General features: G+C 38.2%; 1 long non-coding RNA gene and 1 other non-coding gene across 2 annotated transcripts; both read left to right on the plus strand.

Moving 5' to 3' along the window:
• The first annotated feature begins 4,344 nt into the window (after nucleotides 1-4,344).
• Nucleotides 4,345-4,431, plus strand: Trnastop-uca (transfer RNA opal suppressor (anticodon UCA)). Its single transcript has one exon. It is a non-coding gene; the product is annotated as a tRNA-Sec (tRNA).
• A 2,068-nt stretch (nucleotides 4,432-6,499) lies between these two features.
• Nucleotides 6,500-13,767, plus strand: LOC126815428 (uncharacterized). The gene is made up of 5 exons (XR_007677887.2): nucleotides 6,500-6,808; nucleotides 8,704-8,832; nucleotides 11,570-11,705; nucleotides 13,147-13,239; nucleotides 13,531-13,767. It is a non-coding gene; the product is annotated as an uncharacterized LOC126815428 (long non-coding RNA).
• The last annotated feature ends 3,042 nt before the right edge of the window (nucleotides 13,768-16,809 follow it).

Consider the following 16,809-nt stretch of genomic DNA (forward strand, 5'->3'; position numbering starts at 1 on the left):
CAATAATGTATCTCCAATAATGTATCTTTAACTAATAATAATATCTATAAATATTGTTAACTATTGTCAATGAAACGATCATTTTTTTTTTATCTTTCTGAGATCTAATTAAATGTATATTTAACAATCTATAAATATTGTTAACTATTGTCAATAAAACGATAATTTTTATCTTTATTTACTGAGAGCTAATTAATTACATCATATTATTATGTATCTTTAACTAATAATAATGTATCTATAAATATTGTTAACTATTGTCAATAAAACGATCATTTTTATGAATTAAAATAAGATAATATTTTTTGCTTTTTCTCCATAAGCCCATTATTCCTATGAACAAGGGGGTTTATGTCCACATGTCTTTCAGATTGCTTAGTAGGTGAGACGTTGGCTCGCTAACAGAGAGGTCGGGCAAGGGACAACGATTAGTCATTCGAATCGGACGAAAAACCGAGGTCTTGCGTACACATTGGTGTGCACTTAAAAGAACGCTGGGCAGTTGGAATTAGATATAAGAGCAGGCCTTAGCACCACTGTCTTGGCAAAATTTCCCTCGTAGCATATTGGATGGCGTAAGCCCGTCTCGATTACCCAGTCGGAGAAGAACAATAGCACGTTAAACCCCATTTTCTTTCGCATTCTGGACCCTGTTTCATGAAATTTTAACTAAGATAAAATCCAAATTTTAGTAATTTGATTGGATAATATTAGATTGATTTTAGTGCTTAGCCAATCAAAATTGAAGTATCTACTAAAATTTGGATTTTATCTGAAGTTAAAATTTCGTGAAACAGGGTCCTGGTGTCCATCACGGTTACTCAGTAAGGTGATGACTCACTTACCAGGAAGTTCATGGGATCGATTTCGGTGTCAGCTGAGGGAGGGTCACACAACCATGAACATATTGAACATCGACTCAAGGGAAATAACTCCATGAATGTGAATTCGAATTCATCGAGATCTGATAGAAATAAAACAGTGGAAAATGTAGAGTCTCCGAGTACAAGAACCTAATGATGATTTTGAGGCGCAGGGATACGAGAGTTAAGAGGTTGGTTAGGTTGAAATGTAGGGCGGAAAGTTGGGTTGCATGTTTACTTGTCTCTACTTCCAGCTTTTTGAATCTCAAGTTTTCCATGATGAAGCTCACGCCTACTTTTGAGCAAGAGGTTGCCATATGTTGTTCCACCTGTCCATCAATGTTCAGAACTTTTAATTCGGACTTTTTACAACACAAATGCCCCATTTTCTACTCACCTCATGGAATTTACTTCTCCCTGCAGCAAGTATACCCCGAAAAAAACCAACATGCATGATACCATGTAAACGCGTATAGCGTGCCTCCTGTATACGAGTATAGTCCGATCTAAACCGTTAAGCAAATTCCTGTTGTTCTAACACAAGTATTCGCGTATACCGTATACCCCTATGTAATAGGGGGATCACGTGGCTATGTGGGTAAGACGCTAGCTCGCTAGCCTGGAGGTCGGGTGTTCGATCCCTGCATTGGCCGAGAAAGTTCATCCAGATTTTTCGGCGTGGTTCTCCCTTGTCAGTGATGCAGGACGGAGGGGCTGACAAGGAAAGCTGTCTAGTCGTTCGGGTGTGACGAAAAACCGAGGTCCCGTGTACACATTGGCGTGCACGTAAAAGATCCCTTGGCAGTTGGAATTCGATATAAGAGTAGGCCGTAGTGCCGCTGTCCGGGCAAAATTTCCCTCATAGCACACTGTATGGCGTATGCCCGTCTTCATTAGCCCAGGTTAGGAGCAGAACAGTAGGACGTTAAACCCCATTTCATTTCATTTCATTTCCTATGTAATAGCAGTCGAAGGGTTTTTCGTATATTAGTGGAATCACTTACAACAACATGCATATATCAACATTTTTCGTTATAATGCCAATCAAATTTGATCTTTTTAGGGTGTTGTGATTATTAAAATCTGATCAAATCATTATAAATACTCCACAACCAGCTATTCATTAATCATTTGGGTTTATTTCAGATAAAGTGGTCGTTGATCACATTTTGTCAAATTTCTTCTTCTTTGATCCATTAATCAATTAATCAATTTGTGTTAATTTCAGGTAAATTGGTCTTATTGAATGTTGTTATTAGAGTTAAACTTTATAATCCTTATCTCTGGTTGGTCAGCATTAACCAAGTATTGATGTGTACGTGTATATATTGTCTTGTCATATTTTCATATGTTAGCATTGCTTGATAATGACTAGAGAAGCCTAGTCAAAACGTCGCTCAGTAAAAAGCAGTAATTGTATTCCATAGAATTGTGACCTGTATACTCCAGTTCAATTACTAAATGCCATTGAAACAAAATCTTAACAAAAACCTAGGGTGGTCTATAGCTATATAACCTAATGGAAAACTATGTAGTCATTTTTGCTGCTATTGGTCTATAATGGATGTCTCTAGCAATGCTCAAACCCATCAGCATATCACTTTAAACATCACTGACCCAGCTGGCTGGATTTGGTTCTTTAACATCTGCCTCCACTAAAGTGAGATCGCAGACAAGACCTAGGAGAGCCGACTACGCGATACTGCAGACGAGACTAAGGAGACCATTTATGGTCTTAGGCCATGATCAGTGATCCGTGAAAATGAAGAAATGTATTGTTCGTCGAACTAGCAGAGGAAGGCAAATTTGCCCATTGACTCCAATGTTAAATGGCTGTAAGATCACAGGCTGCAGCTTTTTGCTCAACATTCCGTTCCAAATAGGGGACCGCATTTGGCAATCTTCACATCATAATTTTGTAGGGGCTTGACCATTCAGCCTTTTTGCTACTGTGATTTGATGTTGACTGGGGTCAAAATCTCACTTCCGACACAATGATTGTTCTACAGGAAGACAATTTACACCCCCTATCCCTCCGCTGTAATATCACCAGTATTGCCCAACAAAACTGATGTGAAATTGCAAATTTGATCCCTTTTCTCCAATTCTGAACCAAAAAGTCAACCAAAAATGCAGGAAGAGGAGAGAAAAAAAATTAAGGGAAAAGTTGTCTATTACTCATCATGAAATAGGGTGAAATAATTACTAGTCTTAGCCCAGCAGGAGGCAGACCACCATTAAATTTCATCATCTCAGTACCCACGAATTGTAGTTCGTCTATTTATAGCAATTCTCTCTCTCTCTCTTTTCTCCCCTTTTGCATGCCCATTTGTGTTGATTTTCTGGTCTAGAATGGACGAAGAGGGTTTGAATTAACATTTTCTGCCAGGTTTTGGTAAATATTCATGATTTTGAGGCGGAAGGATAAGAGGGTTATCAGGTTAGCTACGGCGATATGTACGGCAACTAGTTACATGTTTTTAGTATGCTTCTTCAAGTTTGTGTATCTCAAAATTTTGGTGGTCAACCTCATACAAATTTTAGTGCAAAGACATGACCATTTGTTCCTCTGTCTGTAGTGAAAAGCATTCAGCCCAACGAAAATTTGGGGAAAAGTTGGAGGTGGGCAAAGAGGCCAGAATTAACATTGAAGTCAATGGGGAAATTAATGGTGGTCTGCCTCCAGCAGGATTTCTGGAGTTGCCTCCCTTCAATCAACGATTTTCTCAAAACAGTTGTATTCTGACGCAGAATTACAATTTTAATCGGATATAGGTTCCTAATATTAATAACTAAACTCGGAAATTGAAACTAGTCGCAGTAGTCGGCATAAGATTACCGTTTTATGTACATTTTGTGCCTACTTTATAGGTTACGCGCTTGTGTATTATCCTTTAAAATGTCTCGTGTTCGACACGTGTAGGGTTTTGTGCCGTTTTTGAAGAATTCTGCAATTAAGTACAAGTCACTAAATAATCTGTTGCATGAATATAAATGATCATATACTATAATTGTAAGTATAGTCGCCACAATAAATGTTCGCAATGTCGCGTCTAACCAGTCTAAGACAAAAGCTACAGAAACTGGAAAAGTTTAAAAAAAAACCAAGAAAATCCATTTTGTGGGAAACATTAATTCTTTGACCCCTTGACACCAAATCAATAATTCACAGAACAAATGTTTTAAGAAAAATATTAAAAGCTTTTCATGCAATAAAAGGGAGTGTACATTTCCAACAAATGCATATTTCATGATTTTGAACATATAAATCTACTATGTCCATATTATACGAAACCTTAATCAAACCAAAATTGTAATAATTAGTTAGCCTCATTATATTTAATCGAACTTTAGTCATATTGTCGAAATAAAATTTTATAACATACGTTATATGTAATTAAATTGATTTCTCCCGCTACCATTATTTTTTTAAGATTAAACGTTAGCAGGTTTAAAAGCCACAGGGGTTCGTGTTTAGATTGCCCGTCTGAGCCTCAGGGGTCTGGGGTGCAGGCTTCAAACCTGTAGCTGATTAGCGTCAGAGTGGTTCGACTCCACCTGATGGGCGTTCATTGGAAGCATTGAGTAGTGTCTTTCTAAGTTCACAAGTCAATTAATACCAGCAAAGGTGTGCAGTATTAATAAACATTTGCGAAATGTTGATATTGTGTGTTATGGACACAAACTTTTTAAATTGATTTAACATCACATCTGGGTTATTTTGAATTGATATAGGTGTGGTGGTAACAGACTTATACACTAATGTCAAAGTATACGTTATCACACGTTTCCTCGTGACATTCATAATCAAAGATTGGATACAGCTGTACGTACATACAAGTGTGTAAGATAATTAGAAATTTGTAGCCAACATATATATCTGTATTATCTAATTGGAAAACGGGCTGATTAAACAATAAAGTTTGATGTTATTCGATGTGGCCTATTAAGATTACATCTAGACAAATACAATCTGAAAACTACATCAAAACAAACCGATAACCTAAAAGATAAATTGACCTGTTTCACAGAGGTATTGTGGAGCCTTCTTATACCTCGTTCGTTCCTGGAGTTTTACGTCCACTTCCACCAAGGGTGATATCGTAGACGAGTACCTTTATTAAGTTCAAGTATGTCTTCTACAGGTGTCGTCACTTCATGGGGCGTCGATCATTGGCTCTGTGACGCGTGCATTGTTTACATAAGACGTTGTTGCGTTAACTGGTCCGGACAGAATGGTGCCCTTTACTCACTATATATACCCCTTTACAATAAATAGGAATTTAATTTACACAAAGATAAAGGTTAATATTGTAAGCTCATTAACCCTCACCGATGGCATCCCCATCAGTGATTAAAGCGGCCTAGCGAATATTCACTCCTGATCAGTGGGAAGATAAAATATGTCCAAAGATTGTGGATAAGTTTAAGCAGCAGTAAAACGGAGAGGGGGTGGTGATTTTAAGTGGAGTTAATTAATTTGTGATTAGTTTGGCGAGCATCTGTTTACATTTTATATTCAAAAGTTGACATTTTCAGGCAATAACTATTATGCAATTAGTTAAACTTAGTAGTTCTGTAAGAGAACCGTACCCCCAAACGAAGGTTTTTCATCTTTATTACCCACGAGCGATTTGTCCACGTGCGTCATGTCCAGTGTCTGGTTAATCGATGTAACTGGCGTAATTATAAGCCGATTATCCAGGCAATATTATTTCTTCAAACCTGGCTGGGGCAATTAGTATTTTAGTTTCTACAAATTAAACATTTTTTGATAACCAAATAACGTGTAAAAAATATACATTTTGTTACACCGAATATAATGTGGACTGAAATACAGGTTAAAAGTTAGTTGTCGGTCTCGCGTCAGTTTTCGATTGAGTTATAGAACAATGATATTGAATGTGAACTAAGTTCAGTGTATTTGTTATTTTATAAGGACAAGGTTGCGTCTGTTTGGTATTGATTTCAGTTAACTATTACAGTGTTGAAATGAAGTTACAGAGATTAAATATTAAAATGTAACCGATATAACTAAAACAGTAGATCAGTATACATGTTACTGTTATGAATCTTCAAATGAATGAGTTAGAATATTCAGTAATTCCCGTTGTTCAACACAATAACAATGATACAAATCTACAGATTTTGGTCGGTTTTTTTTTTTTTTACTTTTTGAATACGCACTGGCTCAGTGAGTAAGGCGCTTGCTCGCTAATATGGGGCTCCCGGGTTCGATCCCGGTGATGGTCGCGGAAGTTACTTATGACTGTGCAGGAATCGAGACCCCGTGTATACTATGAGGTGTACGTAAAATATCCATTGACAGTTTGAAATAGGAATAAGAGAATGTCATAGCCGCTGTCTGGACAATGGCGTATTCCCGTTTTCCATAGCCCAGTTAGAGCACAAAAGTAGGACGTTTAAAACCATTTCATTTCCAAAACGCGTAAAATCCCGGTGCCGCCGCTGTTGATTTATATATTTTAGTCACGATGTTTACACTAGTAGAGTATTGGTGAGCATAATGTTTTGAAGCCCTTTTATACAAGCTCACGAAATCTATATTCACCTCAATATTCTTATCACGGTTGAGAACTAATTCACATATTAAACAACGTATTAGTATTTTAATGAACCAACCACACTGAGTACAGTACGTGTGTGAATAACATAGAAAATGACCGATATCGCTGTAGAATCTAGGCTGAGTCAAAAATAGTTTATATAGTTAGTTACTGTTGGCAGAAAGAAGAACAGTTTAGAGTAGATTCAATGTAGGTATTGATTAGAGCTTTATTAAAATGACATCCAGTGGAAAGAAGTTTGAATTTGAATATGTTATTGGAACCAACCCAGAATGTATTGAAGAAAGAGAAAAGAAAACAGCAGAGGAAGTAGCAAAGTCATATGATGAATGGGTTGACAAGAAATTATACGAAGCGGTACGTATGGCATGTACCGTGTAACGTTTCATACATATACTGTAACATATATGTGGAAGGTGGAAGCCACGGTGGCGCAGTGAGTAAGACTTTGGCTCGTTAACCTGGGGGACCCATGTTTGATCACTGTGTTGATCGAGAAAGTTTAACGGGGATTTTCAGCGTGCCCCATCACCCCTTGTCTGTGGTGCATGAAAGAAGGCCTGGCAAGGGCAACGCATGGTCGTTCGGATGGGATGTAAACCGAGGTCCCGTGTACACATTTGCGTGCACATAAAATAACCCTTGACAGTTGCAATTCGATATAAAAGTAGGCCGTAGTCGGGCTACCCGGGCATAATTTCCTCTTAACTCCGCGTATGGCGTAATCCCGTCTTTATTACCCCAGTCGGTACAAAACAGTATGCCGATTTCATATATATAAAATGTGTTTTTGCATTTAAGCAGATTACATTGCTAGATCAGCATGCTTCGATTTCTTTCTTGTACTGATTTGAACTGTGTGTATTTGAAATTTTAAGGTTGGAGGGTGGGAACAATTCTTTGCAAGGCCACACCCTACGAAATTATCGTTGTTGCCCAATGTAAACAAAAAAACATTTAATAATAAATTACTGTTTCAGTCATTTACTTTACAAATCGGAGATAAACAATTCTAATAACTATTACCATTACAGCTTGTTATTTCCCCGGTTGCTTTAAAACAAATCGATTTCACAATAAAATATTCACACAAATATAAAACAGATGGTTCATGCAGTATATTTTTGGTTTAGTATGAACATGTACAAGTATTAAAGCTATATTTCAAATTATTATACAATGATATCGGAGAGTGTTGGGTTTAACGTCCACGCATCACTACCTAGAGCATTTTGTAACTTAAATGTAGTATTTATTTCAATAAACTTCTTACGTACAAGTGTGCTTTAGTAGTGGAAGGAAACCGGAGAGCCGGAGAAAATCCACGAAAATAGGAATGCGACGCTACTCCTTGTAACGTGAAGCCTAGTATCGAAACCTGGGAGCTGCGATGACTCGCTAACCTGTCTTCGATCCCGGTGTTGGCCGAAAAAGTTCATCAGGATTTTCAGATGTGCCCCCCCCCCCCTTGTCAGTGGTACAGAACGGATGGCCTGGCAAAGGACACCGCATAGTCGTTCGGATGGAACGATAAACCGAGGTCCCATGCGCACATTCACGTGCACGTAATAGAACCCTTGACAGCTGAAATTCGAGATAATAGTAAACCGTTCTGCAGCCGCCCGGGTAAAATTTCCCTCATAGCACACTGTATAGCACATGCCTGTCTTAAACATGCATTATGCAAGAGCAAAATCTTCTTATTACAAGTCTTTCTTTAGGCCTGAAATGTTATCTAAATTATCAATTAGACATTAATTAACTTATCCAGACCATAATAAACTCTCGATGTCAAGGCTAGCCTTCGACGTTGGCTGGATTAGATTCCTATATAACGGCCGTTGATAATTATATCAGAAAAAGTGGATAATCGAGACTATGCTGTTTATATTAATGGTTTTAGTAATGATGACCGAGACTATGCAAAAATTTCACCCGCCTCTTTCTCGGCTCATAGTGGATCAATTTGACTGAACTTTTCAGCAAATTACCTTTACACTATCTAGTTTTTAACTATTATAGCGAGAACTGCCATCCCTTTATCTTATCTCCCATAATGTATCTTTAATTACCCCAGTGAGAGCAGAACAGTTGAACGTTAAACTCAAATTCATTTTAATTGATATCGAAACCACTACACCTGACCATGTACCTTATACTCCATGACTTGACGCAATGCAGACGCCCCCACCCCTCCCTAATCTCCCCATGGATATGACACCTTTTGAAATGTATTCTTTGTATTGTGTTAGGATATGGAAGTTAGGGGTTATTATGGTCCACAGTTAACTGCTGATACAGCTGCGCTGATGTTCCCTGACAATAGAGAAAAGGTTCGGATCGTAGATATGGGTGCCGGTACCGGACTGCTTGCTATTAAAGTAAGTTTGTTTGTTGTTGTTGTAACGGCTGTGATGGTTTTTAGATTAAGTTTTGAGCTTGCTCATGCATAGATACTGCTGTGCAATATACTATTACTAATCTCAATACTACTACTAATCACGTACTATTCTAGCAGTATCCCTTTTAATAATCATATCTTATTTCATCTGTTATGTAGATAATAATATCATTTTGTTTAAAATGCAAATGAATCAAAATCTTATCAAAGCATTCCCAAAACAAGATATACATTGAAGTTGGCATCAATTTATATTGATTTCCATGTGTGTGAATTCATAAAAATAATGATAATTTTGAAATATTATTATTTCATCACAAGTTTAGTGTATTCATTCCTGATGAATTGCTTTCATATTTTAATTAGATATTGATTTCATTTTAATAAAATGGTACTTTGTAGAACCATGTAAAGGACTTATTATCAAACGACACGGGCGCCTTTGTGTCCATATCGCCCAAAGTATTGCAAAATATGGCGGACAAGAAAAGATATATTATAGACATGCATGTTCTACACATCTTATCCTGAAGTTAAAATTATCGATAATTTAAAAATTGACACCGTGAGGTAATGACGATAGAGAGAACCTATAGTTGCACTGGATAAACTATTAAAAAACACAGACAAGAATAAAGGTGTAATATACTAAGCAGCACAAGAAACGCCAGGTTGGCATGTTACTCTGAATAGACGCATTGCATAAAACCTACCAAATCATTCACACTACAACGCCAGCAGCATGCCACAACTCACGACAGCTCAGAGGAACCAGGTGCTTGGAAGACTCGACGCTGGCCACACTGCCCAAGCCGTTGCCAATCCCTTACAGGTCAATGTTCGGACCATCTACAGGCTTCAGCAACGCTTTCGGGCTACCAACACCACGGATGATCGCCCCCGAACAGGCAGACCAAGGGTTACTACAAGGCGACAAGACCGCCATGTTGTGCGACAGCACGTGCAGAATTCCTTTACACAGGCATCTGAGACAGTGGGAACACACGGAAGACTCGACCCATCAGTACCGATACAGTGCGCCGACGTCTCACCAGACAGAACATCTATTGCCGTAAACCTTACCGTGGACCGAACCTCAACCCTCCCCATCGACGTGAACGTCTACAGTTTGCCCCAAAACACCAGAAGTGGCGATGCAGGCAATGAAGAACTGCTCTGTTCACGGATGAGAGTCGGTATTGCGCATCAACTGCAGATGACAGGACCAGAATATGGCGTCGACGTGGCCAGCGTTATTCTGACCAATGTGTCATGGAACGAGACTGGTGGGGAGGTCCAAGCATAATGGTTTGGGGTGGAATCGGCCTGAACCAGAGAATGGGTCCTGTGATGGTCCAAAATCTTGGTCCAGGGTGAGGAGGCGGCATCACAGCAGTGCGCTACATCGATCAAGCTCTCAGACCCGGCGTCATACCACATTTCGCACGTCATCGAAACAACGTTTTCCAGCATGACAACGCCCGTGCCCACACCACCAGGGTTACTCGGGACTTTCTACAGCAGAACGGTGCACGTTATGCACTTGCCAGTCCTTAATCCGGACTTAAACCCGATTGAACATCTTTGGGATAAAATTCAGAGGAGACTTAATAACGTCCACCGAGACCAAACACAGCCGATGGATTGCGGCAGGCTTTTCAGAGAGTGTGGTTCCAGGTGCCAATGGCGTTCATCAATCGTCTGTTCCACTCATTGTACAGACGCTGCGCCGCTGTTATTGACACTAGCGGTGGACACACCGGATACTGATGTATAGACTGTGTCCAGACTCTAAACCTCGTAATGTCTTGGAATTGTGATGAATTAATCACTAATGTGCCAACATAATGTTCACAAAAAATTACTTTGATCTATTCAGTAAGTCGTTTTCTAGAATGGTTTGATTAAAGTGCATCTCTGATTTTGAAATCGTACTAACGTTTTTTTTTGCTGTTAAGTATAGATATGGATATGTCATGTAACTCGTATAAACTTGAACGAAAATAAAGTCAGATGTGCGAGTAAGAGCCTTTGCATGTCCCACAAATCATTTTTCACCAATTACCATGACACAATCACAAACAAGGACCATAAATACGAAATAAACTTACCGACATGCAGTTTTATGAAGAGATCTGTTTATGCTCATATCCAAAAAATGATACGCTTGGATAAATAATGTGGAGATATTTCAAAATAAAAACTGCTTGCACTTTAATATCTGTATGTGAATCAATCTTGAATCAATCAATGTTGTGTAATGGCGTAACTGAGCAGGTGTCGGTTACCTACTATACGCCATTATATCGTATTGTATCGTTTGAGATATCATTAAAAGGATTAACGTAAACTGCTGAATCATGCTATACTCATAATATATCGATTTTCTATAATATGTAAAAGAGATCGGATAATCTTCATAGATTCGAAGCTACCAGAATCGGTTTGCACTTCCATCTTTGCACAACATTGTATTGAACTATATAGAGTAATAAACATAGATCTTTGTGTGTTAATCCGGTATGAAATAGAAAACACAGACTGCGTTTTACTTATCGAATCCAAGAGTTGGTGTTATGCTTACTAAATTCAATTAAATGGATTTTCCCAATACCCTGTTAATATTATTTGAAATCTTATGTACTTTTAGGTTACAAATAGTTATCATTTTAATAATAGGTTTGTATTTTATTATGAATTATGAACTATATTGTTAGTTACGGGAACATGGATTTGAGCAAATTGACGCAGTTGATCCAAGTGAAGTATCGATGAAAGTTGCTATGGAGAAGAATCTGTATGGAAGATATGTGGTAGATTTTGTTGATGAAAAACGATTAGATATAAAAACAGGTTTGTGTAATTGTAATAAAAATCATGTATCTATGGTGGCTGATTGGTATCATGTCGTAATGTCGTGATGTCGCCTTTCATAACGCGACAACCCGACATCACGACATTTCTACCCGACAACACGACATCACGACAACCCGACATCACGACATTTCTACCCGACATCACGACATTTTTACCCGACATCACGACACTGATGTCGGGTAAAAATGTCGTGGTGTCGTGGTGTCGGGTTGTCGTGATGTCGGGTTGTCGAGTTGTCGACTTCCATGATCAATGTTATAACCGGCCACGATGATATTCATAACAAAAGACTGGCAATTAAGAAAATGGTTGATCAAGTGGAAGTAGATTCACACTCAGAATTGTGAGATCTTGTGAGATCGGTCATTAGCCGAGGAGTTGTTGAAAATGGGGTGGGGTAGGCTATGGTCTTGTCGGGAATGAATGCTCAGGATGTCGCCTTTCATAACGCGACAACCCGACAACCCGACATCACGACAACCACGACATTTTTACCCGACATTACGACACTAAAAATGTCGTAATGTCGGGTAAAAATGTCGGGTTGTCGGGTTGTCGTAATGTCGGGTAGAAATGTCGTGATGTCGGGTTGTCGGGTTGTCGCGTTATGAAAGGCGACATCACGACATTACGACATGATACCAACCAGCCACCATATGTATCACAGTTGCAATGAGTCTATGCAAGCCAGAAAGCTCTGCCGTCATTAACCATAAACGCAAATGTTATTTTGGTTGCCATCTAATTTAGGAATCGAACTGCCATCTAATATACGAATAAAGTCGACATCGAATAGACCTGTCAACAGTTGTATTTGAATATACAGGTTTGTGGGATTCAATCAGTTTGAAGATATAATAATATGCTTGAACTCCATCCAAATTGTGTGATGCAATAATTGGACGTTTGCCAAACGACGCTCTATATAGAAATATTATGCGAGATGTGTATGCGTGAAACGGCCACCCATTTAACATTACCCGTCTTCATTAGCCCAGTCGGTGCAGGACGTTAAATCGAAATGAAATGGGGTTTAACGTCCTACTGTTCTGCTCCGACAGGGCTAATGAAGACGGGCATACGCCATACAGTGTGTTATGAGGGAAATTTTGCCCGGGCAGCGGCACTATGGCCTACACTTATATCGAATTCCAACTGCCCAGGGACCTCGGTTTTTCGTCATACCCGAAAGACTAGACAGCTGTCCTTGCCAGGCCCTCCGTCCTGCACCAACGTTAAACCCCATTTCACTTCATTTAACATGATGTAGAACACAGTGTGTTACGATAACGAATAATGAGTAAAGCAGATGTAGGCCTATTAGTGAACATTCAATATATAACACAATATATACAATATACATATTTTGGTGATTTTTTTTAATATTCTAGCCATTAACATTGTTTTTATATTTCAGATGAATATGATGGTCTTGTCAGTTCTGCTGCATTAACACCCGGTTCAATGCCTTCTATCGCATTAAAGGAATTTATTAGGGTTGTTAAACCAGGTAATACGTAAAATCTATCCAGTTAGCTTATTCTTAGTGGTACTTTTATAATACAAACATGCATAATTTCATGACTTGATTTAAATCGATAAAGGGCCGTTTGTACTGTCGTCATTATCCCGGTTGCTGCAGGAAGTAGGACGTAAAACTACATTTCATTCCTTTTCTTAGCTATATCCTATAAACAATAAAACGGCAAAGTAGACTATCTATGAATATATTTTTTAATTGGCGACCGCGGTTAGTCCTTGTATGTTTTATAATCCATATTTAGTCTAATCTTTTATTCAGGTGGATATGCATGCTTTTCTACACCAGAATATGTCTTAAGATTAAGTACGGAACTTCGAGACCACTTTGAACCATTAATGGAAAGATATGTAAAGGAGGGTGCATGGAAAAGGATATTAAAAGCCGTTGTTCCAGGTTATTTCGATAATAAACCAGGTGTTCTGTACGTTTTCAGAATTTTAAAATCTGAAATTTAAAAATTAACCTTTAAAAAATAAAACTTTTCACTTATGCATATCTTTCTTGTAAAATGTGTTATCTTATTAATTAATGTGAAAACGGGAGATTGTTAATACTTTATTCGAAATCTCCATGACTACGACCTTTCATAAGTGCCCTTTTCTTATACTTACGCCAATCAGATTAAGAATTTTTTAGTTAGAATCTGAAAATGAATTTGGAAAAATGTCGATGACTTTGAACAAGTGCATCCGTCTCATCTAGAAAATTAAAGTCAGCTAGATAAAGGTGTGGTTTTCTCTCTATGACAGCAGGAAATGAATCACTTTGGGATGGAACTGGTGGGGTGAGATCGTCTAAGAATTAAAAGCGTTATAGTGCAAATGGATAGTCAAGGTATTTAAATCGTATTTGCTATTTGATTGTGAAACATGGTGATGCTGGACTGAAGGTGTGCGTATGTGTGTGTGTGTGTGGGGGGGGGGGGGTGCAACTGAAATGAAGCCTCTATTAGCATTAGGATATGACTTAACGTTGTTGCCAAGAGAGATAAAATTGAAAATCCTCCCGATAGTCGAGTTGTCCCCCTTTCAACAAATTTAGTAACAAATGTTGACTACTTTTTTCAAGTGCATTACATTCTTCGGCGTTTTCTTTTACTTATATTCCTACTTTATTCGAAAGAGTGTGTACTCTACTGTCTTTTCCTCTTGTACGTGGTGTAGGACGAGAAGGGTCAGTCTGATTAAAACACAGATCCTATTTCGTTTCGTTTTTTTAAAGTTCAAAATTACGTTTTACCTGTCTTTACTACACTAGGATGTTGTTGTTTATTACAGATTTAACGTCCAATACATTAATATGGACAGGTTGATCGAATTAAATTGTTTACACTTAAAGTGTTGAAAATTGGTAAAATCACCAAATAGAAAAGTCCTTGTATACCAAAAAGTCACCTTAAAACACACTTATAAAATGGGTCATCTCCCCCCTTTGTCATAATAAAGAAGAAGGAACAGCTGACTGATGTTTGGCGTCATCAGTGCGGATAGAAAAAAAACATGGGGAAAAAGAATCCGCTTGCTTTATGTGGAGAAGCGAAGTGCGCGCGGTAAAAAACCCCACATAGCTGGACCCGTGGATTATTAAAAACTGATCGTACAATAAGTTCCATATAGTTAAACGTTAGTTAAAAGTCCTTTAAAACGGTCAAAAACTTCAGCGTTTAAAGGTTATAGGCATGCCATTAGGGATTTTCTTGCGTATGACTCTCTCCAGATAAAAGTTACCCAAAAAGAAAAGAAGAGCCAGCAGCAACACAGAACAAAACAATTAAAACAAATTAAAATTGTTATAGAAATAATACATTGCATTCAATTTTTAAACACAAATTAAATTAAATTGATTGATATGATCTATCACTATTAACAATGGAATTGTGTAGGTCCCTATTCATTTTGTCATTATTTTTCTCTAATATATTATTAAATCATGCAGTAGACCGAACCGCCATACTGTCCTACATCAATAGTACCTGGATATGTTCACTATCTTAATGTCAATTCATTCTGATATTATTAAGCTTTCCAGGTGGCTTAGCCGCCAACCTGATCTACACAACCAGTTATGACTAGTGTTCTTCGCAACTAGCGTCACAGTTAATTCCCGATTCTGCTATGAATTTTGAGATCGCTTCATAAATTTTATACGACATATTCCGAAGCGGGGGGGGGGGGGACTTTTTTTCTATAAACAATATTTTTATTCAGATTTGTATCTGAATAGGGATTAGGGAACAGGCATAGCCTATATTAAACCCTTCTCTTGGGAGGGTATATTAAAGTTTGGCATCTCCCATTAAACTTCTTACAGGGATTCTTTTCTCTTCCAATTTATTTCACGCAATAACGACATGATTAACGGTCAAAATGTGGCCGCATTCGCACCTCACTAGTAGTATAAAAGTCATCTTGCGATCAAAGGTCACCCCTATAAGCTTTACCCGATCTTTAAATTTAATTTGGCTATTGTTCAATTCCAGTTTCATGGACGACACTTTCCTATGGTACCTACAAAAGAGCATACCTACTGTTTTACTTTCAGATATTGGAAATCCCCAGTCAATTAGACCATTTCTAAGCCTCTTGCATTCTCGTTCTAACCGTACGGTAGTTATTCGCTGCATGCCAGATTGAACTGTCGTCTGCATAAACCGGTACGCCAATATAAGTTTCATAATGTAGTTATTAGACCGAAGGTCATTAATCATGATATTGAATAGTGTCGGGCTTAGAACAGAGCCCTGGGATGTGCCTTTTATTGCTAATGGAGAGACCTATATTAAATTGTATTTGCCTATCAATTAACAAAATCCCAGATCCAGTGGAACATTCACCCTGTTACCCCTAGTCCGTGTACTTTTTTTTAAATTAGGATATCCACCCAAAGTCAAATGCCTTGGTCAGGTCGATGAATAATTGTTCTTTTTAGACAGTGAAGTCATGATGTCATGTTGTAACCTTATATTATGATCAAGAGTGGAGCGCTGTTGCCTATATCCACGTTTATTTGGACTAATTAATCCATTACCTTCACAATAATATTTTAGCCTATTATTTACCATAGTCTCAACGTAGACGTCAAACTTATTGGCCTGTAAGAACTTGTTTCATTTTTGTCTTTTAATGGTTTAATCAACGGGGTTATCGTTGTTGTTTTTCAGCTTGTAGGAACTATTCCTTCTGACCACGACTTATTGAATAATTCTAGAAGTAAACTACGTAAATTACACTAGGTTCCGGAAGAGTTGTTATATAATCCACGTTTTGGTTGATGTGAGGGATTAGCCATTGAAACGGCCTGTTGCAAAGAGTGCTTGGCGTGCGATGCACGAAACTGTGGTACTCTACGAGAAACGTCAACGTTGATTGGTTAATCAAATATCTGACGTCATAGAGTCAAAAGCCGCCCGTATGACCCCTGAAACGACCACCCACTACAACTGATCAAATCTTTACTTAGTAGAGGCCTTCGAAAGTATAAAAAACGAAACGGAACATAGATCTGTATTTTAGTCAGATTGGCTTGGGGGAGACACAA

Source organism: Patella vulgata, chromosome 3, assembly GCF_932274485.2.
Source record: "Patella vulgata chromosome 3, xgPatVulg1.2, whole genome shotgun sequence".
NCBI lineage: Eukaryota > Metazoa > Mollusca > Gastropoda > Patellidae > Patella > Patella vulgata.